This window comes from Ictidomys tridecemlineatus, chromosome 10 (assembly GCF_052094955.1).
Source record: "Ictidomys tridecemlineatus isolate mIctTri1 chromosome 10, mIctTri1.hap1, whole genome shotgun sequence".
In the NCBI taxonomy this organism is placed as follows: Eukaryota; Metazoa; Chordata; class Mammalia; order Rodentia; family Sciuridae; genus Ictidomys; species Ictidomys tridecemlineatus.
The window spans coordinates 8,565,402-8,588,207 of NC_135486.1; the positions used below are offsets into that span (position 1 = coordinate 8,565,402).

At 52.5% G+C, this 22,806-nt stretch overlaps 1 protein-coding gene across 2 annotated transcripts in view; it reads right to left on the reverse strand.

The window, feature by feature from the left end:
- The window catches only part of Kiaa0040 (KIAA0040 ortholog), a 33,146-nt gene extending 13,658 nt beyond the window's left edge, over positions 1 to 19,488 (reverse strand). Inside the window, exons 1-2 of one of the 2 annotated variants that reach the window (XM_013356216.3) lie at positions 19,115 to 19,488; positions 4,479 to 4,552 (exon numbers count right to left, since the gene is read on the reverse strand). The gene's annotated coding sequence lies outside the window, so the exon portion shown is untranslated. The remainder of the gene's footprint in view (positions 1 to 4,478; positions 4,553 to 19,114) is intronic. The other variant, XM_040277689.2, reaches the window with a different exon arrangement.
- Between the last annotated feature and the right edge of the window lie 3,318 nt (positions 19,489 to 22,806).

Sequence of the window (22,806 nt, forward strand, 5' to 3'; positions counted from 1 at the left end):
AGTTCAGCTTCTGTTTAGATCTGGCTCCGTCCCTGGGCTGCCTCTCTTTGCCCTTGGGCTCTGGAGCAGTGCTTGGCCCGATGTGGGCCGCAGCCCTCACGGGGTGGATGGGTGAAGGGATGACCGCATTTCTGGTGGGATAAGTGGGACAGTGTGTGAGAGGCGTGTGGTGTGAGATGCCTCACACAGCGGGCGCCGCACGATTGCCTTGGACACACTGAAGCACCATGTTTGCTCTTGGATGGTTCCGATCGTGTGGAAGGTGGAAACATCCTTTGATTAACAAATTATTTCATCCTCTCTGAGTCTGATCAGTTTCTGCTTGAACTGGTTTAGAGGGTGAGCGACCGACTCCCGGGGGATCGGGCAGACACCCTGGGCTCTCCGGGCTCCCTCGCTGACTGGTTCCATTCATCCCGGCTGCTGCTCCCCCTCTCGGCCCTCCTGACCTGAGGGATCTGATTTCTTAGGGAGCCTGCAGTGCCCACCGCTATCAGCTTTCCCCCGCATTTCAGCCGAAGGCTCGCTTGTTTCCCTCTGACCAGCCTCTTTTGACTCAGCTGCTTCCAAAGGCCACAGCCTCCCAACAGGGGGGTTGGCAAAGGTGTCCCCGCCTTGCACAGGAGCAGGATGATCTGCGGACTCAAAGGCCACCGTCGGCTGAGTTCTCACCAATGTGTGTGACGGAGGGGTTTCAGACAAGGCCTCACCCAGCAACTCAAAGTAGCCCTGGGTATCCCCGTCCTATGGATGAGGAAACTGAGGCCGAGATTAAGATATTTGCCCAAGGCCCTGGAGCTACTGAAGGGCAGAATGAGGTTTGATCCTGTCCTATCTTGGTCCAAAGATGCTGCTAAACCACGGGCGGCCCAGGACTTGAGTCTCTGAGCTTTCCTTTTTAGGATGATGGGCTGTTCACCCAATCATTCATCCGCCAGCATCTGAGAGCTGCCGCCTGCACCACACCATAAGGACACACCCCTGATGGAGACGTCTAAAGTGACCTCAAGGAGCTCACACTTAAAGGGACCAAACACCCTGAAGGGAGTTATAACACTTCATCATGTCTGGCCGTGGGGGACGGAGCCCCAGAGGCATGAAGGTCCTCCGACATGGCGCTCACCAGCAGTCACAACTCTACGCAACACACAGACACTTGCATTTTTTTTTGTGATTTTTCTGCCTCCTCTGATTTCATGTAAAAGGCTCCATCTTCAGCTAGTCCTAATATTTGGCCTCACTATCTTCCCACATAGCCATAGTCTGCTGGAGATTTAAAAGGGCCTGTGTTCTCTCGGATCCCTGCACCCTGCCCACTCTGCCCACTCCTGTTCACCCATCTGGTCCCGGGAGGCATTTCACCCTGGGAGCAGCCCCCCATAAAATCCCCCAGGAGTAGGGACTGTATTAGCCTCTGGGAAGAGGAGGGCCAGGCAGCAGCTTGAAACATATCAGGACAAAAGGCAAGGTTTTGCTAGCAGCTGAAACTTGCAGCGTGATTGACTGACCCTGGTCTCTGGTTAATGAGACAAACGATCAAGGTGAGCGATGTCTGCCAGAGGATCTCGTACACAGGTAGAAATCCCTGGGCTGGATACCAAATGCTGCAGGGAGCAGGGTGGAGAGACTCTGAAGCTAGGAGTCACAGGACCTAGTTCTAGTTCAGTTCAGTTGTCCTCCATGCCTTTGACCTTGGACAAAATTAAGCTTTCTGTGCCCTTTCCTTGTCTGAGAAATGAGGTCATTACCCATCCTGGATATCTCTCAATATGGTTGCCAAGAACAGCCAAGACACGTGAAAGAACACTGAGAAGAGGAACTGCAATCTAAACGGAAGGTAGTAGTATTTCAGAGGACTGTATTAAAAAGCTGAATTAAAGCTAAAATTAGAACACTGAGCTCTTCCTGCTGCTGTACTCCTGGGCCCTCCTCTCCCTCCCCTCCAGTTCCCTGGTCTTTTATGAATCACAGTCATCAGGAGCTATATTTCCAATGTGGAGGATTCCGGTGTACACTCTGCTACAACTCACCCTCTGTCTATCTCCCATCTGACCACATCCGGGTGTTAGTGCTCATAAAACCTGTAGTCATGGTGACGGTGAAAGGCCCAGCTCTCATTCGGAAAAAAGATTTTGGAGCTGGTTTTTATGGGTGTGGAAAGTGACTAGGTGAGGTTTTATTTTTGGAACCAGGAGCCTCTGAGGTCATCTGTGAGTTAGCAGCGGTTGGGGTGGGGTAGTGCCTTTTCTGCTCTACAAATAAAGGGAGAGTTCTGTTCCTGGCCCGCTCCAAACACTGATGCTTGTCTCCAAACGTCACATCCTCTTGGAGGGAAGGAGTGTTTTTTGAAACAGCAAGAGGACAACCAAACACTTGTGTCATTCCTGGCCTCCCACACAGGTGGTAATTAAAAAATAGACCTTCAATTAAAAGTTGCACAATTCTCCTTAATACCAGAGAAGGGAATTTAGAGTTCTGCAAACTTTGCAGCAGTAACAGAACGGCTGACTCCTTTTCCTCTGTGGTGATGCGAGAGAAGTTTATAGGCTGGAGTACTTGAAAACTAATGGGGCGGCAAAAATGTACAATTATGCAACTCAAAAGCAGGACAGAATTCTACTTTCCTTTCCATTTCCTCCTTTCGTTTAATGTTAACAAAAGTCCAGGGCAATTAAAAGCCAAACACTACCTTATCGCACTATTAAGCTTAAAATGTAAAGGCCAAATCACACAGTGAGTGAGCAGAAATGGTCTCATTTCAATAACAACTCATCCTGGTGGAATGGACAGTGTGGTATATTTCCAAGTCACCAGGCTTCAGGTTGCAGCCTCCACCCCAGAGGGTGACTGTGCAGGGGATTCACACGGCCTGAGGACCAGCCTCCACTTCCTTTCTGCAGGGGTGTAAATCTGCATTCCAAACGCTGCCTGGAGGCTCCTTCCTCTTAGAGTCTTGATAATTAATAGCTGATGAATGCAGAGGACATATATGAGAGAGCTAAAGTATTCATTGAACACCGTTCAGTGCCAGGCAGGCCCTTAAGTGCAGCTGCACTGTAAACATACTGTTGCTTCTAAACCTCTCTGGCTCCGCCCCTCCCTGTAACCAAATATCTTCCCCTCCATCTCAGAGATGCCCTTCCCAAAGGAAACTGAAAGTACAGTAGTTCCCCCTTACCCAAGATCTCACTTTCTGCAGTCCTAGTTACCCACTGCTAAAAATATTAAATGGAATATTCCAGAAATAAACACTTTACAAGTTTTAAATTGTGTACCATTCTGAGTAGTGTGATGACATCTTATACTGGTCCTTTCTGTTCAGTCTGGGACATGAATCATCCCTTTGTGCAGCGTATCCATACTGTATATGCTACCTGCCTAGTGGGCACTTAGCAGCCATCTGGGTTATTAGATTAAATGTCAGGCTATCTCAGTGTTTGTGTTCAAATAACACTTACTTCACTTAATAATAGTCCCTCATTGCAAGAGTGGCAATGCTGGCAGTTCTAATACTGGAATATAGAACTCAAATGACTGGAAGTGAATGATAGGGTCTTTTTCATGGTACTGAGACTGAACCCAGGTCTTTAGACATACTAGGCGAGTACTCTGTATCTCTGAGCTATATTTCTGGCCCTATACTATATTTTAAAAATAAATTCTTTTAAATTGTTGTAAGGTGTATTGTTATAATGATTCTATTTTTATTATTAGCTGTTGTTATTAATCACTTACTGTGCCTAACTTATAAATTCAACTTTACCCTAGGCGTGTATTTATAGGGGAAGACCGCTGGCGGTCTTAGGATGTACCCCCTCAGGTGAGGGGAGACTACTCTATTGCAAACGCACGATTTGGGAGTGTGGATGAGAGGAGTCGTTGAGGCGGAGGATCGCAGGGGAGGCCCCATCAATACCACACACATCCCCTGGCCTCCTCTCCTTCTTCCTTACCCTCTACCCTGCCTCTGTTCTGTCTGTGCCTGGGGACATCAAGGCTTTCTAGAATGCTCCTGAGGCTCCTAGGAGACGGTAAGGTGGTGGGAGAGATTAGGGAACTCAGCCCCTGTCTCGGGGTCTCTGTGCTATGGCCTCAGGGCCGGGCACCAGCCTACACACTTTATCTCCCTCTGGCAGCCCAGATCACGCTGTTTATCAGACCAGCCATCAGGGTGTCCAGGTCCTGAAGGAATGGATGTTGGCGGAGACTCTTTGATAGAGCAGAAGAACCTGAAAGTTGGCCTGTGGCCCTGCTAGTTAGAAAGCAGGAAAGGGTCCTGGGTGGGTTTGGCTGGGAGCAGCCAGTGAAGGGGGCAGATGCCCTTGCATTTCCCCTCAGGGCTGGACAGCCTGTGGGCCCCAGGCCTCCTGACCTGGCTTTCACTTTTCCAGGTTTTATTTTTTGTTGTTTTTATTTTTTGTTTGTTTGTTTTTTGTTTAGCTCTTGTGTGTGCAGTAAGAGAAGCAGGTCTGACTTACTCAGTGTGTGTCCTGGGGAAAGTCACTCAGCTGCTTGGGGCCTCATTTTCTTCATCTCCAAAATGGGATAAAATCTAAAAGAATAAACAAGAAAATGATAGCATGTGTTGTCTCTTTGGAAGGCAATTGGGGACAGTGCTGGGAAATGACTTTTCTCTCAGTCCTTTGGTACTGTTCCAAATGTCCGATCGCCGGCTCATACTTCCTAAAGAACAAGCACCTGGAAGTGAACACAGGGTCCTGGGACCAAAGCAGGCAATGCATGTGATTGTACGCTGGGCTGTGACTCAGAGTCACAGTTGGTGTACTCTAGGTTGAAGAAGGGGCCATAACAAAAGCCACTCCTTAATTCCACCTGGTATCAAAGTTTCTGCCTGAAATTCCTGAGAGATTTCCTCCAGCCCTGGGAGGTCTTCCTGCCTTCAAGCCAGAGTGGATGGAGGGATGCCGCTCTCATCCCTTCCCGGGGTATAGAAAAGCAGAGGCCCGCCTACTGGCTCCGTGCTGGGTGACTTGGGTCCTCCAGGTGCACAATGACTCCAGATTTTCTAGGGCCGGTGGAGCATGTCCACCAGCTGAGCAAGTTCCGACTAGCGCATTCCATTCAGCGCCGGAGGCAGTGGGGCCCAGGTCCCTGGGGTCAGGGAAGCTTTGTTATAGAACATGCAGGGTCCTCCTCAGGCTGTTGACTGAGTCACTAGTAAAAACGGTGCTGCTGACATACTTTATACTCGAAGAGGCTTGATGTCTACAAATAACAATGATCTGCATCAAGGAGAGGTGCCATTTGAATGATTTTCTCAGTTATATGTGAATTTCATTTCGAGAAGCATGAGTTAAGTATCTTCGAGGTGACTGACATGGTACTGGGGGGGGTGTAAAAGGAAATGCATGACCTGGTTCCCCCCCGAGTGAGTTTCTTCCTGAGACTCAGAACACTCTAAGTCCTGCCTGCTGGGCCAGGTGGCAGCGAAGTGGTGGAACCTCAGAAGCTCAGGCTCCTCCTCCTTGGGCTGCGAAGACATCAGTGACATTGACTTTGGAGCAGGGACTTGGAGAGGCTGTCATTGCTGAGGGCGACTCTATCTAGACCTGCAGGTGCCCTCTGCGTGAGTGAAAGCGGGACGGAGCAGGGGACCCTCTGCCTTCATTTTGTCTCTGTCTCCTGAAGCTCCCAGTCAGGTCCCTGCTAAGCTCTGCACCCAGGCATGATCATCATTTAAGGAATGTTCACTTAAAAAATGAGTAATATGTGGTTTATTTGCCCTAAATTTACCCAAACTACCCCCGTTGAAGATGAAGGCCAGGTTTGCAGCGTCTGGTTTCAGAGCCTGGGGTGGTGCTTAAAAGGCTTCCCTCATTGTCCCTCACCTCCCAGGAAGAGCGGGAACAATCACCTCCCAGAGCGGAATTGCCCCTTCCAGGATCCAGGCCCATGGATAAACATCCTGAGCAACAAGTGGCAATTGTCCCCTCAAGGGATAGGGACTTCTCCGGCGCTATGTTGCAGTGTGGGAGGCCAACCTTACGGGTGACTGAGTTACACTCCCCAGCTGGGTGCTGAGGCGCTCAGTCACAGAAATGGGTGTGTCTCGCTACAGCCCCATGGTGAAGCTATGCTCACCTGTTCCTTTGTAATATCACCCCTTGCCCTGTTTAGGATAGAATCTTCCATGGAAGTGCCTTGTGTGTGTCCCCTCCTCTTACTGTGCCCTTGAGTGTGGCCTACTCAGGTGTCAGTCAACCTGCTGACAGTGGACATCATGAAGACAGACTCAGCCCCCTGACCTGACCCCTTGCCTCATTTGAATAGCTTCTCCTCAATAAAAGGGGTCAGCGCGTGCTCTCACTCTCTTTCTGTGGACCCTTAAGGTCAGAGGAGCCGGCACAGCGACCCCAAAGAAAAAGGTATCTGTGTCTCTTGTGTGGTTATTTCGTGCAGCCCAGTTAGCCCAGTTTAACTAGAGTGACCCCTGAGCCTTTTAGTGGTGAGAACAGAAACCCAGCATTGCAGAACCAGAACTGGAGAGTGATCAGCCAGACCACACTTGACCAAGGCAACCCAGTCATACAGACCGCTCAGCCCCACTGCCGGTCCTTCCCCTACTTGGACCTAAAGCTCTGTCAGCACCCTGAAGTTAGGCTGAGATGCTGGGTCTCACTCTGCCTTCTCAACGTGGCCATCCTGATTAAAGTTTTCCCTGCTTTTCACCATGTTGTTTTTTGCTTGGGGCAGGGGGCCCAATCTGGTTCATGGAGACCCCTGGAGGCAGGCCTCTGGCCTAGGGTGCCAGTCCCAAGTTCACTCATCCAGTGTCACTGTGTAGGTTAAATATGATACTCATGCCAGTTCTCTGTAATCTGAAAATTCTCTGAAAAATTTAATTTAAAAAAATGATAGCCATTAAATGCTAAGCAAGTGCCAGATGCACGCATTCTTAGGAAGGCGAGAGATGGATGTTGGCTTAGGGTTTTTTGGGAGAGGGATGCAGGAGGTGGCTGCGGTGGGGCTGCGTGTTATCACATGGAGGAATGGCATGCTGTGGGGGCGGGGGTACTGGGTGAGTGCACAGGGTCTGAGACTGGGATGGCAGCGAAGGCATCATCTGAGAAAGAGTGGGAAGGGGGCCATGCAAGCTAGTTTGGTGGGATCTAACCAGGGCTCCGAAAGCCTCGAGTGGGTGTGTTGCAGTGGACCCCAGGAAGGTCAGAAGAGGTGCGCAGAGGGGACCTACTGGAATCCATGTTTCAGCCTCCACGTGCTCTTCCCTGAGCTCACTCACAACTAAAAGGACTCGGTGCCAGCACTGAGGATTATGCAGGATGAAGCCCCCACCCCTAGGCCTTCTGGCGGTCTGCCCTACCCAGTTGGGTAGAGTAATCACAGATACTGCCACAAAAAACCCTTTTATTAATAGCACACTTTCTCCCTTAGACAAAATCTGATTATGACCTGAAATGAAATATCACCAAACCAATCAGAAAGAAACTGCTATTTATCTCCAGATCCCTTGGGAATGGGGGCGGGGCGGGCAGGAGATAAAACCGCTGATGAGATCACTTCTCCAGTCTGTGAACTGACACCCAAACGGGCCTTGGTTTTATTTACGATTAGGAAAAGTCTACCAACGTTAACACTCATCTGACTGTTTCGCTCCTGCAAAGGTTTCTTCTTCCCAGCCTCTGAAATGTGAAAGGGGAGGGATTTCTTGTACAGAGCAAAAAACTGCTCAGCATTGAAAAGCCGGCTGGTGGCCACAGCAGATGGCTGCAGCCTTCCCATTTCCCAGTGTGACGCTCTCTTCACTGCTCCAGGTCCTGGAGAGCAACACAGAGGGGACAGGAACGTTGGTCAAGGGCCGTCACACTCTGACATCTGTGATTCTCCTCTTGCTTTGGGGTTTCCCACGAGCTTCTCTATGTGGAACCCACAACTGTTTCCCCATCACCACCACCGAGTCCCCTGGCCTGTATTCACCCTCAAAGTCTCAGCAGAGACCTTGGGAAACCTTTGACCTTGTTAAAGGTCAGGGCCCTGCTCTTTGACCTGCACTGTACCTTACTGTAACCATGTCCAACCAGCATTAGGGTAATTGTTGATTGTTTAATCATCTTTGTTTCGGCACAATGGATGGTATCTATTTCTATGACCACTCCCCCAACTTCTGGGACATATTTTGTCCTTGGGAAATTTCTGCCAAATTAATGAAAGAACATTTTTATAGATGGAAGTACTCTGAGGCCCACTGAAATGAAATGACTTGTCTGAGGTCCCACACACAGCTAATAAAAGATGACAAGGCTGATCTCCTCCCTGTCCACCTAGTGCTGCTTCCACAATGCCACACTGGTCTCTAGGTTCACACACGACATTGTCATCAGATAAAAGAAGATATTCGGGGGAAAGAAAACCTGCCAATTGGAATTTCAGTATTCTGGGTTTGGAGAATTCTTTCAGCGAGGCAGCATGTTCAGACGCCAGATATGCTGGGGCGTTCCAGGGTGGGCACACTCTGTGGACAAAGACCACTGGCCTTAGTGGACCTTGGTCTAGTTGTGGGGTGCCATATTGGGTATTAAGATGACATCACTTGGAAGTGAGACTGCCCCCTGTGGTTGGAAAGCCTGGGCTGCCGTGCTCCTGGAATTCCCAGTGTTAGGGTTTGGATGGGAGGTGTCCCCCAAAGCTCACGTGTGAGACAGGGCGAGGTGGCAGTGAACGGGTTCTGGTCGGGTCTTTTAGTCCAAGCAGCGAACCAGCTGACTACGGCACCAGCGTTCTTGAATGGTGGCATTTCATAGGGTGATTTCCGGCTGCCAGGCCAACCGAGCAGAAGTGTGTGTGTCCTCCTCTGCGTCTCGTGACCCCACTGTGATTACTGCCACAGGCCCTGCCCGCTTTGTCCCCCGAAGGGGAGCTCTCTTTGCTGCCTCCTTTCTCCCTTTGCTGGGCCAGGGTTGCTGACACCATGGACGCCGCAGAGGCCAACAGCTGCCCAAGAGGTCACGTAGGGCAGCAGAGAGTCCAACTCCGCGTACGCTGGTCAAGCACCTCCTGTGCGCACACGGCTTCCCTCTCCTAAGCCTTTCCAGATAGCGCGGCCTGGTGAGAGTCTGGGAGGATTTCTGACCTCATACAGAGTCGGTCAACTCCAGGAAGCTGCTGCTTTGTTGGGAAATGGACTCGTTAAGTGGCCCCAGGGAAACGGAAGTCAAGGTTATGGAAGCTGTTGATCCCCCCGAGGAGTCAGTGAAGGCTTTAAGGGGGGTGAGGCTTGAGTGAGAACCCACAGGGTGTTTACAGGCAGCGAGGCTGGGGAAGAAAGCGGGTTCCAGGCTGCTCAAGAAAGCACAGCTGGCTCTGAGGAAGAGTCCGCGGCCCAGGTGGCCCGGCTCTGGCCGGATCTGCAGGGTTCCCACCTCCCCTGAGGGACGTCCCCTCAGCTCCTCCTCTGGCAGCGGCACATGGCAGGGATTCCTGAAGGCTGTGGCCCACGGAGGAGGACCACTGGAACTTTCCTCTCTGCACACCTCGTAAGGTGTTAGGACTGTCCCCAGACAGGGTGGGGGTGGGGGTGGCTGATGATGTCCCAGGCCCCAGGACCTTCAGAAGAGGTTGTCCACGGGTGACAAGAAGGCAGATCACTGTGCTAAGAAACCTGAGTAGGGAGCGGGTCTTCTTCCTCCTCCCTCCTCCCCATCCCCCCCCATCCCCCCCATGCTCAATCTGTACATTCTCAAATCTGCGATAATCCTGATTCCAAATCCGTCACCAGGCTCCGGGTGACCGCAGCCAGTCCTGCTTGATTCACAGGGCTCCCTCTGCCCTCTCCTCTCTCTCTCACACACACTCTGGTCGCCGACTTGTTTAACGCCATCGTCAACATTTAGCACAGGTTTTGAAACCGCACGTTGTTTTTCCCTCAGAAGGGCCGACCTGGATCAGCTGGTGGAGCAGAGATTGCACACAGGCCCCGAGGTCGGCGATCCACGGCCCCACAGCTGGCCCAGCGCCCTCCCTGGGCTCGTCCCCACCGACGTCCCCCATTTTGACTGGAGCCTGGCTGAAGCCTGGCCCCACCCCTCCCTAGCTAGGGGCACATGTAAAGGTCCCCCTCCTCTCCGTGCCTTAGTTTCCTCGACTCTAAACGGAAGATAAGAATTGCCCCTCCATCCTGGGATGGTTGTGGGAAGCGGACGGCTTAGCTAACCTAGTTAAAACAGCGCCTGGCCTGGGATGAATGCCCATCAGGCCCCTGGCAGCATGTGAGCTTGAGAGCCTGCTGTGGTCCCCAGGGAGGGGCTTGAGCAACCAGAAGGGACCGCAGTGACAATGCCCATGCCCATGCGTACCCAGCAGACACCTTTTATGCCCATTGTCTCAGAGCCAGCAGGAGTGTAAAGCTCAATCAAAACTCGACCTGTGACCTGTGTAGCTCCCACCAAAGGCACGTGAGGAGAGGGAAGACTTGGTGGCCTGGGGGCTTTTTCTGGAGTCCCTGGTTCCACAGAGACCATCCTAATTGAAAATCTCCCCCTCCTCCACCTCCTGCCCTCCCTGAGGACACAGGAGGCTATTGTTTCCTGGCGACATGCTGTTGGCGTTTGCTTTCCTGCTCCACATAGCCAGGGACAGCTGTGCTCTCTAGTGATCCCCGGGGTCTAGTTTGGGACTGGCTGGAAGCTTGTACCTGCTTGTTGACTGACTAACCAACTGACTGGCTATGGCTTGGGGATGGGAAATAACTGGAGCTAAGGGTGTGTGGGCTGTGTGACCTCCACTGGCACCCGGGCTTGTGTGCCTACACACACCTCTGGAGGCTCTGCAGGGCCAGGCCACGGGGTGGGAGAGCAGGGGAGGGCTACGGCAGGGCAAGGGGAGCAGGACTCGGGCCTGGGCAGAACAGGAAGCCCTCACAGTTGGGCCTCAGCCCAGGTGGCAGTGTGTGGATCCAGTAAAGTGGCTAGACACCTGGGGACCCAGCTCAGCAGGGATGGGACAGGCGCCAGGAATTCCAAGATGGCATGGTCTCGAGCCTGGTGGGTGGGCAAAGAGATGGCGGCACCAGGAGCAGAGATCCCAGGAAGAAGCAGTTTCTCACGGCTCTAAGGGACAAGGGTGGGAGGTGCAGCTAGGGGCTTGCAGGCTCCTGGGTGGTAGGTCCCTGGGGGTGAGTCTGTGCCTGCTTTTTGTTTTGAGAGTTCCCCAAGCCTCTAGCACAGCGTCGGCACTCACAGAGGTGTTTAAGTGCGTTAAAAAATGCAGCCAGAGTCATGTCAGGGCAGTTTCCACGTCTAAACAAGGCACCAGGCCTCCCGAGGGTTTCTGCCATTCTCCCTTCGCCAAGAAGAGCAGAAGATGACTGATCCCGGGTGAGTGATAGGCACCACAGAGCTCTAACCCAGGAAAGAACAGTGGGAATTCGCGTTTGGGCAGAGTCTCCACCTTCCCAGGCAGCTCCTGTGCCAGGTGCCTGTTGGCTGAGTGACGCGACAGTAAGACCTGGAGACGAAATGGGGACACGGAAGGAGGAGCCCGGTTACTTTCTTCTTTAGGATGGAGTACCACTCTAGACCCTCCTCTCTAGGCCGCATGAAAGACCTCCTGTCCCCTCCCAACCCTTCTGTTCCTTCCTTCTTTGCTGATCCACGTCTGTTTGAGAAAGACGCTGAGTTAAGACAGGCCCCAGGGGTTGGGGTCCAGTAACAGCCAGACAGGGCTGGAGGCTTTATGCCTAGACAGTGCGTGTTTACTAACCCACTCTGTGCCGGACACTGTGCCCTGGCCATGCTGTGGTGGGGGGTGGTCCCAAAAGGTGGGGCAGGGAGAGGCTGGGACTTTGCCAGGGAGCCCAAAGGCTGGGAAACAAATTGCCCAAAGGTGGGCTTAGAGCTTTCCTTCTGGGTCCCCTGGGCCCGTGGGATGCCACCACAGCGTTCGCAGTTGAACTGTGTTGTAATCCACCTGCGGAAACAGACTGTAAGCTTCTGACACCAGAGCAGCTTCCCGAGCTTTTCTGCAGGTGAGTTCCTGAGTAGGAGCCGGGGACAGCCCTCACCCTGAGGAAACCCCGTTTCCTCATCTGTAAAAGCGGGATAGCAGCAGTACCTCTTGTTGAGCCGAAATCGGGGTTCAATGACAGGAGGTAGGAAGGGCTCATGCGACGCCCAGCACCCACCCAGGCTCCACAAATGCTGCTGCTTCCTGCTCCGTTACACCCAGGAGGAGCTTGAATGCACTCCAAACATTTTTTTTAACCTCAAGCATCTAAGCAACCATGAATCTTGAGGACACTAGATTTGATATCTCTTATTAAAGCCCAGGATCAAAAGCATCAAAGAAGAGACCTGGCCTGGGAATGTAAGCCACGTAATATGTACGTTATTTTCAAGAAAGGAAGATGAATCTCTAAGTTTCTTGATAAGAAGATAGGGGAAGGGAGAGCAGTTTGGCAAGTCCTCATTACCATAGGATTCGGCAATGCACTCCTGGCTACGCGTTCAGACCAATGGAAGGTAAGTCTTTGAACTCGTCTCATGCTCACACGCTCACAGCAGCCCAGAGGTGGGAATCTCTCCAATGTCCAGCAACAAGTGAATGGATAGACAAACTGTGGCCTTTACATACCATGGGGTCACTAATCAGCCCTAAGACCATCAAGTAGCAACACATGCCGATCAAGGCTCAACGCGGATGAGCCCTGGAAACATCATGTTAAGTGAGAAAAGCCAGTCACGGAAGGTCACATGCTGTATGAGTCACAGATGTGAAATACCTGCCCTAGGTACCCCCCAGGCAGAGTGCAGGTGGGTTGCCAGGGGCTGGGAACAGGAAGGACAAGGGAGAAACTGCTTAATGGATTTCATTGGGGGGTGAGTAATGAAAATGTTTTGGAATGAGCTGAAAGTGGCGGTGAATGTCCCAAATGCCACAGAGCTGTTCACTTGGCTGATTATATGTATTAGTAATTTATCTCAGTGGAAAAATACGGGGGATAACACGACATTTCTTAAAAACTAAAAGACAGCACATGGGAAAGAATGGCACAACCCTCATTATCCATCATTTGAGAAGCATCAAACGTGTTAAGGGACTCTGGTGTGTTTGTCCATTCCCTTCAATACTGAGTGACCACATGCCCAGTGGTTTAGATATTTTTCCCCTCACTTTCACGTCCACCTTGAAGGAATAATATTTTTCAAACTACTAAAATCTAACTCCTTGGAAAATGTCGGTCAGGAGCATCTGGCCTTCCCTGTGGTGCACACCCTGTGACTGTCTCTGCCGCTGTCCCAGGCAGCGGGCTGGTGTGGGGCACGGGGTGCCTTTGTCTGGCAGGGAGGCATCCTTTCAGAGGCCAGCCGGCAAGGTGGTGCCAGGCAGCCACGGCCCAGCAGAAGCCCAGCTCTCTCCCCCAGAGAGTCAGGAACTCGGGCAGAGCAGGGCAGAGCAGAGTCCTCGGAACCCACAAGTGTCCTGAGGCCCCGGGAAGAACCCTGCTTTCTTCCTGCCCCAGGCAAGTTTGTGCCCGCATCCCAGAGGGCAGGCTCTGAGTTTCTAACCTGGAAACTTGGGGAGCTCTGAGCAGCCCATGTCTGTGTGGTGGGGGGCAAAGCTGCTCCCCTCTCCCAGTGGAGGTTTCCCTAGGGGATGGTGGGGGTCGCCCATGTCATGAACCCGGAGGCTTTGATCTAGGCAAGAGTGATGTCGGGGCTGGCAGACTGTGGGCTTGGGGCCGGAGGGAATGCTTCAGGTCAGGAGCAGAAGGTGGAGGGGGAGGCGGGAGGGGATGAAAGTCAAAGTCGTTTACAAGAGAGGACTGATAGATGGGGTAAGCCTGCAGGGTTGGCCTTTAGAGTGGCTTGTTCCCTGTTGGCTATGAAGTTTCTCCCTAGCACAAAGCTGAACACCGACACATGCTGTGACATGCTGCTAGGCACCCTGCAGGTGGGGGGCAGCAACGGCGATTATCTGTGCATGCCTCAAATTCTTAGCACCACCATTGGATAAATGGCGAATGATAACCTCACATAGACACTGAAAGACTGGAGGGACCTCTGTTTACTCCTGGTCACTGAGAAGGTCACTTTGGCCAGTGTTAGTTCCTAAGAGGTTTCAGGTCAGTGGTGTGGGAGTGACTCTTTGGAGCCTGCAGGCTGCGGCCAGGGTTTTGGGTGTTTGATGACCACACGGAGAGGGGCTTTTGAAAGGCTGCACTTTGTCCTGCTGGGGAAGTAGCACGAGAATCTAGGGTTGGAAGCCATAGGCAGAAGGTGCGGGCTCAGGATCTACCTGGGTGGGGGAGGTTACGTGAAGGCTCGAGACTCAGAGGGCGGCACTTTCTTCTTATTGACAGTGGCTACTGTCACATGCCACCGAGGTTGATACACAGCTTGCCCGCAGTGCCCTGCTGCTCCCATGATACTAAAGCTAATGGAACTGCCACTGTCCCAGCCTCAGCCTCTGGGTCCATCTCTAAATCTTCTCCCTCTCAGGACAATCTAAAGATTAAATAGTGTTCTACACGGTGCAACTCTCCCACTGCTATTATTCACACACTTTCTCCTTTCTTCTGCCAGTTTTCTTTTATGATTTCCCCAGAAAACTAAAAGAAGGTGCTGATAGGCTTTCCTTCAAGCTATTCATCTTGAGATGGGGGTTGTGTTCAAGGAGAGCAAAACCTCAACTGAGAAACATCCTAGGTGGGGTGGTGACGGACCGCCAGGAGCAGTCTGCTGTGGCTTACCAGCACCACCTCCTCCTCAGTTCTGGCCGAGAGATGCAGCGATGGTTAGGTTTGATTCATTTCTTGGACACAAACTCCATGAGGCAGCTGGTTCACAGCCACGGGAGTCAGCCTCTTCCCAGGGGAAGGGCCTGGGTCTGGCCCCTGCTGCGGTCCCTTGGGAGCTGCCTCTGGAAAAGTGAGCAGCTCATTTGAGAGCTCAGCTCTCCTCTGCAGTCGCCAACTAACTGTCGACTCCGCTGAAGCTCTGTTTGGAGGTTCAGATCAATGTGGGGGAATGGGGGCACCCACGCTGGCCTGTAGCCCTGGGGACTACCCTTCAAAGAACTCCTTGTGGATTTTCCTCTGGCTGCTTGGAGAGGGAAAAGGGCTATCCTGCCATTGTTCTTACCGCTCTTCTTGCACCTGTGACAAGTCTCAGGCGCTCCATTGTTTACCGGGAGCCTTGCTCATCAAGCTGCAAGTTACACACTGACGTTGATATGGAAGGCTGGCTCAGCCCTGGTCTCCACCACACTCTCGTCTCTGAGGCCAAACAGTCCTCACGACAAGTTTGGCAAAACACTGAAAAGGTTTTAGCTCATCCAGGTGCTCAGTGTGGCCCGCCTACTGGAGGGGTCTTTGGGACTCCTGGGGATGTTTAAGGGTTGAGGCTGAGGAGGCAGAAGGGCTGGGGGACGGCACAGGAGTGTCCCAGGAGGGGATCTACCCACGTCTCTAGGGCTCTGCTCCTGATTTGCTCCAGAGGCCACCGGGGGAAGGCTCAGCCTTCGGGAGTGATCTTTCCATTTCACCTCTGCCACCATTTGAACGTCCACAGGTGTCCTTGAGTATGGAAGTTCCAGGTGACAGAGACTCTAGATACCATAGGGTGTTCCTGAACAGAAGAGCAGAGTTGGATTCTGGTTCCTCCGTGAATCAGCTGGGTGACCTGGGCACTTCCTTCCCTCCCTGAACCTTAGCTCTCCTCTAAGAAGTGAGGGGGGCGGGTTGGCTCATCTCTAAAGTGTCTTTCCATTTGACTTCCTGTTCTTCCTCCACAGCTGCTATCACTAGAACTCTGTTCACTTGACAGTCTGGATGCTGGTGTCAACTGGAGATGCGCTGTGTGGCACTATGTCAGGTTTCCCTGGAAAAGCACACACCCATCTAAGCCATCAAGTGGTGCTCAGACTCAGGGCCACCGCACTGCGGGCTTAACCAGCACTGTGGTGAAGATCAGAAAAAGTGTCCCCTCCAGGGGGACTCAGCTGCAAGTGGGGTGGGTTCCTGACCAGGCTGGTGAAATCCTGGCTGCCTCCAGCCCCATGCGACCTGTGCAGTGACTGACCTGCATATATATGTATCACGGGAACTTTGGCTGCTCTGGATTCTGAGCACTTTGGCTAACAAGTAGAAAAGGTCAAGGCCAGAATAGATGCACACCAGTGGTAAGACAGAGGGGACTTTTACCAATACTGCCTTGAAATACCTCCTGCTGTTCAAAAGCTCCAGTCCTGGGCCTGTGATGCCACTCAGATCCTATACCCACAGGGCCCATCTGATTAGGGTCGAGTCAGGAGGTGGGATTAGTAATGATAATAAAAACACTTTATAGAGGCTTACAATTTATGTGGCACATTAAATGTACTTTCTTTTTCAATTGGATTCTGATTCTAACCATTGCCCTGGTGAGTAATAATTATCTCCATTTTAAAATACAAGGGAAATGAAGCTGAGAGGTTCAAAGACTTCTTCAAGGACAGCTACTAAGTGGTCAAGTCAGGAATTGAACCCACACCTGTCTAGCTCCAAATTCAGTTTTATTATATTTTTTAAATTCTTCCATACAAGTTATACAAGATCCTGATCTGGGCAATTCAGACCCAAGGAACCATTCTGCAAGGGTCTGGAATTAGTCTGAGCTGGGGATCCTCCTTGTTTTAGTGAAGGTGGGGCTCTCCCACCTTTTCTAAGGCGTGGTAAAGATCTGGGTCTGAGTTCTGGAGAGGTCCTGGCAGGTCATACAGTTGAACTCAGTATTCATTTTTCACACAGCAGAGTCTTGGGGTGGGGTGGGGGGATTCCTGGAGATTCACTCACTTAGTTAAATGCATCTGAGCTCCCTGGGTGCCATTAACCCACGACTACCTCCGACATTTTAGAAATTACCCTGCTGGGCATCTCAGGAAAGCCTGGAGTCTGGAGAGCGTCATCTCTCCATATAATGGGAAAATAATGCCCAAGGCCACATCTTCTCACCGGAAACAAGCTCCCTGCTAGTGTCCTCTCAGGCCACTTCAGCTGCCATCAACACTGCCTCCATACACAGCCCCTGGACCGTTAAGGTGGAGCACCCTTGGCCTCTGCCCGAGCTGTGACCTGTCTACCCCACCTGACCCCTTCTGGGCAGATCCAACTTAAATCTGTCTCAGGTGTCATTGCTGCTTCCCCTGCAGTCGGCTTCCTGAGCCATCCTCCCCCACCTGTGGGAGTCCCATGGATAACGCCCCACGCGTCCCCCTGCCCTCCAGTTCAACACCTTACTACATTCTGCTCTTGATTCTGCTGCTTGAACACCATGAGAACCCCTCTCTCTCCTAAATTTCCACGGCCACCATCTTCTTAGTGGCCTCGTGGTCTCTGCTTCTCATCTCCATGTCAGCTCCACCTGGCCATTAGTTCTTTCTCCAAACACGAATCTAACTACCCTCCTCTACCTGATGCGCAGTGGCTTCTTCCCTCTGCTGCAGGCTGGAGGTCTCCCGAGGTTGTAGAGGAGCGTAATCTCCATGACACGTCGTTCCCCCCGCTGGCCATCCACTTGGCTTGGGCTTTTTACCTTGTCCAAAAGACCCTTCCCCTGGAAGCTCCTCATCCTTTTTTAAAGACCCTGCTCATGCATCACTTCTGAGGTATTGACTTCCCAGGAAATTCCTGGGGAGGAATTCCTGTTCCAAAGTAGTGAAACTTCGGATGGTTTTACTACTACTATGATGTGTATATTTGGAACCACAGTTTGTTTCTGTAGCATCTATTTGCCAGGCTCGGGATCCTTAAAGGCAGAAACTATGTCATTATCAAGGCCCTGGCATGCTCTCAGCTCACAGTAGGTTCAATAACATTGAATGAATGGATGGGACGGATGCTCCTCCCTGATCAAGTCAATGACAGCGTGTGGAGTGTTGGTTATCCTCCTGGATTTTGCTTTCGGGAAAAGGACAAAGATCATCCTCTTATTGTCTAAGCTGAAAGCTGTCAATGTGTAAAGGCTAAGAGAAATTTTTGTTCTGCAATGCATCTTTTTCCTAAAATTGTATCGCAGCGGGGGGGGGGGGGGGGGGAATGGGGATGTAGAATTTCAGACAAAATGAAGAACTTGACCAGATTTTTCAGCACAGGGTAAAGGGCAAGCATATCACATTAAGTGATTGGTAGAACTGAGTCAGCTTAAGGTCAGTGAGACCCTTGCAAGATTCTGTAGGTAGAACTTTCAAGCCACTTATAAAAGGGTTAGAAACAAGATGCACCAATGCTATGTTTAAGTCCTGCTGTTTGTAACTCAAGACTTTCTTATTAACCAGCAGGACGGCAGAACGGGGGTTCCTTAGGGTACCTTCAGTTTTTTAGGAGCTGTAGACCAATGAGTGAGAGCAAATGCTTTGGAAGGCAGGTGCTTCCTGGATGCCAAGTGGCTGTTTCTCCCTTTCTTCATTCAGAACACTCCTGCAGGTTACCATGGTGTGCTGGCTGCTGGAGATCTCTTAAATGAGGGCCAGCGGAGGCCTCTGCTTCAGTTTCCCTTTCGGTTAGGCAGGGCTGGTGTTCACAGCAGCCAATGTCTATCATTTACTTAACTCTGCTGTTACACAAAGTATTTCCTTAAACTTTTCAAAACAGGAGGGGAGCAGACCCAGTTGAGTCCCCCAGTCTACCTGCAGGGTCTGAGAACAGACCATTTAGAGAGTCGAAAAAGTCTGGAAACAATCTGGCGGCTGGAAATTCCCCAGAGACAGAGAGTTACAGCAGGCAGGTCCCACTCCACCCCTGGCTCCAGGCCACATTTTCGTTTGGGCCAGTTTCTTGGCCCCGTAGAAGATTCGGCTTCGCCTAGAAACCTCCAAGCCTGGGATGCTTTGGGGAGGGTCTCGGTCTTGACTTCCCTGGCTGGAGACCCAATGGCCCTGTGCCCCTTTCAAACTGCTCCTAGGCAGCTGTTGTCCACTGGAGAAAGAGAACTCCACCCCACACTCGGGAGGAGCCCATGTGGCCTCTGCCCAGAGCAGATGGAAGCCCGCGGAGAACCCTCGCAGGGAAGCCCAAGTGCTGACCCTCCGACCTCGCTGACCCCGGGCCGCCGGGAGGTCCCCTTCCAAACACAGGGGCACAACACAAAGTCTCGAGACTCACCTTTGGGCGCAGGGGGCTTCCTTGGCTGGGATCTGTCCCGCGCTCCCTGGAGTGACAGCGACCGGGCGGGCGAGGTGGAGGCTCCTCAGCGTCCAGGACTGCGCGGCCAGCGGCGCCTACCTGCCGCAGCGCCCCGGGTGCGCCCTGCCCGCCCTGCCCTGCCGCCGGCCGGCGCCTCGCATACTTGAGGGTTCGCTGCAACCCGATCTGCCCCTGATGTCACAGACGCAACTTCCCGGGTCGGACGGTCCCCACGGCTCGCGCAGCTGGCCCGGCTTCCCGCGGAGCCGGCCGACCACCGACTGCCGTGCCCTTGGCCTGGGGCGCAAACGCCGGCCGCGCCCTCCCCTCGGCCTCGCCCCCGCCCCGCGGTGACGCTCTTGCCCCTCCGCCGCGGAGCGCGCCTCCTGGAGGACACCGCCTCCCGGGCGTCCCGGGCCAGCAGTCTCTTTCACAGACGCCCAGTGCCCAGGGACGGAGCTCAGGGCAAACGGGCTCCAGGGACAGGAGCCCCCGCTGCCTGACAGAGGGGCTTCTTGGACAGGGGGTGGGAGGCCTCGAGAGGGACACCCCGGGGGTGGGCAACCTCCCCTGCCTTAGCTGATGAGGGAAAGGTGACAGTCCCTCTAGGTGACGCCCTGTGCTCTCGCGGAGCTTGGGGTCTTCTCGGAGATGTCTTGGCCACACTGAAGGTGTCAAGGAAAATTGTCAACAGGCTTTGTCAGAAGTAGAGAAGGAGGGGAGAGCCAACTCCAGAGTTCTCTAGAGCCCTTCCTGTCACCCCGCTCCTATCTCCGAGTCTAGTTCTGGGGCGATGACAAACAGGAAGACAGCGCCAACCGTGCATGTGGCTCTGGCACATGTAGGTTCTGATGGCCAGGACGCTTGATTGGTGTCTCCAGGGTTTCTGCAGGTGAGGACGAGGGGTGTCACCACCTGGCTGTGGAGCGTCCAGGGTCTTCCTCAGAGTCCTCTAGGGTGTGAGATTCTACCCCTTGACTGTATCTGCCAGGTGCACAGGTACCAGGTGCCAGGGCTGACCTGGGGCTTGCTCTCCACCAACTGGGCCCAGGCAGTGGCCTCCCCAGGTGGCCATGGAAATGACTGGTGCCAGCTGTTACAACTGAGCAACAAGAGAGCCCTTCCTGTTTATTCTGGAGAGGCCAAATGGCTCTGAGTGGGACAACCAAAGAGAAAGCCCAGCACCCCAGCCAGGAAGGCCCAGAATGGTCAGCGAGAGACAAGAGGAATGTGTTCTTTCAAGTGAAGATTAGATGGGATCTTCTTCCCAGAAACCCAGGCAGATTTCTGTGCTCAGTCTGCATTTGAATAAGTTGGGGGGAAAGGGGTCCCAGAAATAGGTGGGCTAATAGGTAGTTAGGTAGGACTGCAGGAAGTAGAAATTTGGGCTTTGAAAGAAGACACAGAGGTTCTTAGGGAAGCCGGTGCCTAGGCATGGACTGAAACAGCAGCTTGGGAGAGCCCGTTCCTCAGCAGGTGCTTTTAGCAGGCTGGGAAGCTTCGTGTGTGGTGACACTTTGTGCCTATTATCATCTACCCACTTAAAGTTGGTTCCTCTGGGACTCCTGAAGCGCAAAGCTGGAGCGTAGGGTCTGATGAGAGTTGAGGAAGACAGGGCTGAGGGCTGAGGGGAGGGCCTCCAGTGAGCTGCTGGGGATTTGGGAGTGGAGGCTGCTTGCAACGGAGCTGCCCATGGGACGGACGTTCGGTCTGAGGTTACACGTGTGTGGGATTTGATATCATCCTACAGATGAGACTGAGGTTCAGAAGTAGGTAGGTAATTCTCTCAAGGTCACAGCTAATAAATGACGGGACTCAAATCTGGGCTCAAGTTTTTCTGACCCCTGCTTTCCCCCTCCATCTCATCTAGTAGAGGAGGAAGGAAGGGGTAGATGCAGGCCTGGAATTATGCCCATGGAGGGAAGGATGGGAAAATACTTTCTTACCAACATAACAGACTGGTTCTGGCTGAGGAGACGGTTATAGGGGTTGCTTTTAAGAGAAAAGAAGGGAGAAGACAAATGAGAGGAACTGAGGCAGCTGAGTTGCTCTCTGGGCTTCATGGATTTGGCTGTCAGAAGGAGGAAAACCAAGGCCTATCAAAGGTGGTGTGTCTGTACCGTCTGGTTCCTAAGGAGAAAAGCCAGTAGCTTCTGGGGCAGACAAGTCGGGGACTATTGGAGGGCAAGCTGGTAGCTTGGCTGACCCTGGGTGATCAGGCTATAGAGTCTGTTGAGGCCCCGATGCGGCCAAGAAGGTGAAATTACCGCAGAAGGTGGGAATGGGCGTCCGGCCAGGTGTTCTCACTCTGGTGGATGCCGCCTCCCCGGGAAGAGGCAGGTCAGAACACCCACCTCTTGTTTCATTACAACGTCTACCCGCTCCTGACGGGCCTCAGGCAACCACGGGGCTGTTCCACTTTGCTTAAGCCTCATTATTTTTCTTGTTTTCCGTAAAGACATTGGAAGGTGGTCAAGAGGTTAGTGGGCTCCAAATGGAGTGAAACAGAATGCTAACATCCAATTAAGAAAAAGAGCTTAAAATAGAAGATCTGTAAATGGAGACTGGAAATTCAAACCCCTTTTTTTGGGTGACCACCCCCCACTAACTTTAGCACCTGATGTGTCTTGGTTTCGTGTCAGTTTCAGATGGGAGGTGTCGCTTCCCTCTCGGACATGGTGAAAACCAGTGGGGCATTAAGTGTTGAACGTCAGCCTTCTTCCAGGGCGACATGGACTGCATTTGCTTTTCTTTCTCAGTAGTGCCCTGTTCCGGACAGTTTGGGTGCAGTGGTGGCCAACTTGGATCTATCTGTGCAGCCTGCCTATGGGAGACAGTTTCCAAACTCCAGGTCTAGAGTGTCTCCCAGGGACAGTGCTGCACAGAAGGGCCTCCTTCTCCAGGGCCAAAAGGTCATACTGAGCACATTCTCTTCCTCTCATCTAAAACTGTGGTGTGAGGGCCTCGCAGGTCAGCACAGGGCGGGAGAAGGTCCTGGAACAGCAGCCCAGAGGACCACAGGTGGGAGGCTGCTGACAGGCGGAGGAGGTTGGAGCGGGAAGAAGATGAGCACAGACTTGTTGGCCGGATCCTGAGACGGCACAGGCAGGCAAGCTCAGGACAGGCCCGAGAAGCGCCACTTCACAGGCAGGCGATGAGCTTGTGCGGTGGTTATCCCCCAGAGGTGGCACAAGCTGGCGACGGAAATGGATTCTGAAGGGTTTGGACAGACTGAGAATGGCAGAGCCCTAAGGGAGACCCAGAGAAGCTGAGGTGTCCTCTCTGTGGTTGGGAGTCCAGGGAGACCCACGGGCACTCACAGCGGGTACCTCGTGGGCAGGAGTCCTGCCTCCATGGAACTTGGAATCAGGCCAGCAGGCCATGCCATTCCCCCCTCCTCCACCCAATTCTAGAGTCTCTGCGGCCTCTGCCTTAGGAAGGCAGCAAAACCTTGTTCTTTTTACCGCAATCTCATGACCCATTTAAAATGTGTTACCTCTTCCTCATTTTGGCTTTTGATTTCTTTCAGGTTTTGAATGTCTGTCTTCATGCCAGTTTTTGCAGTTAGATTTCTGGCAGAACTTCCCTCCTAAATTACCTCATTCTGACATAAACTAATTGTGAAAGTCCTTTAAAAAGAGCAGCAACATTATCCTTTTCTTGGAGGCTCT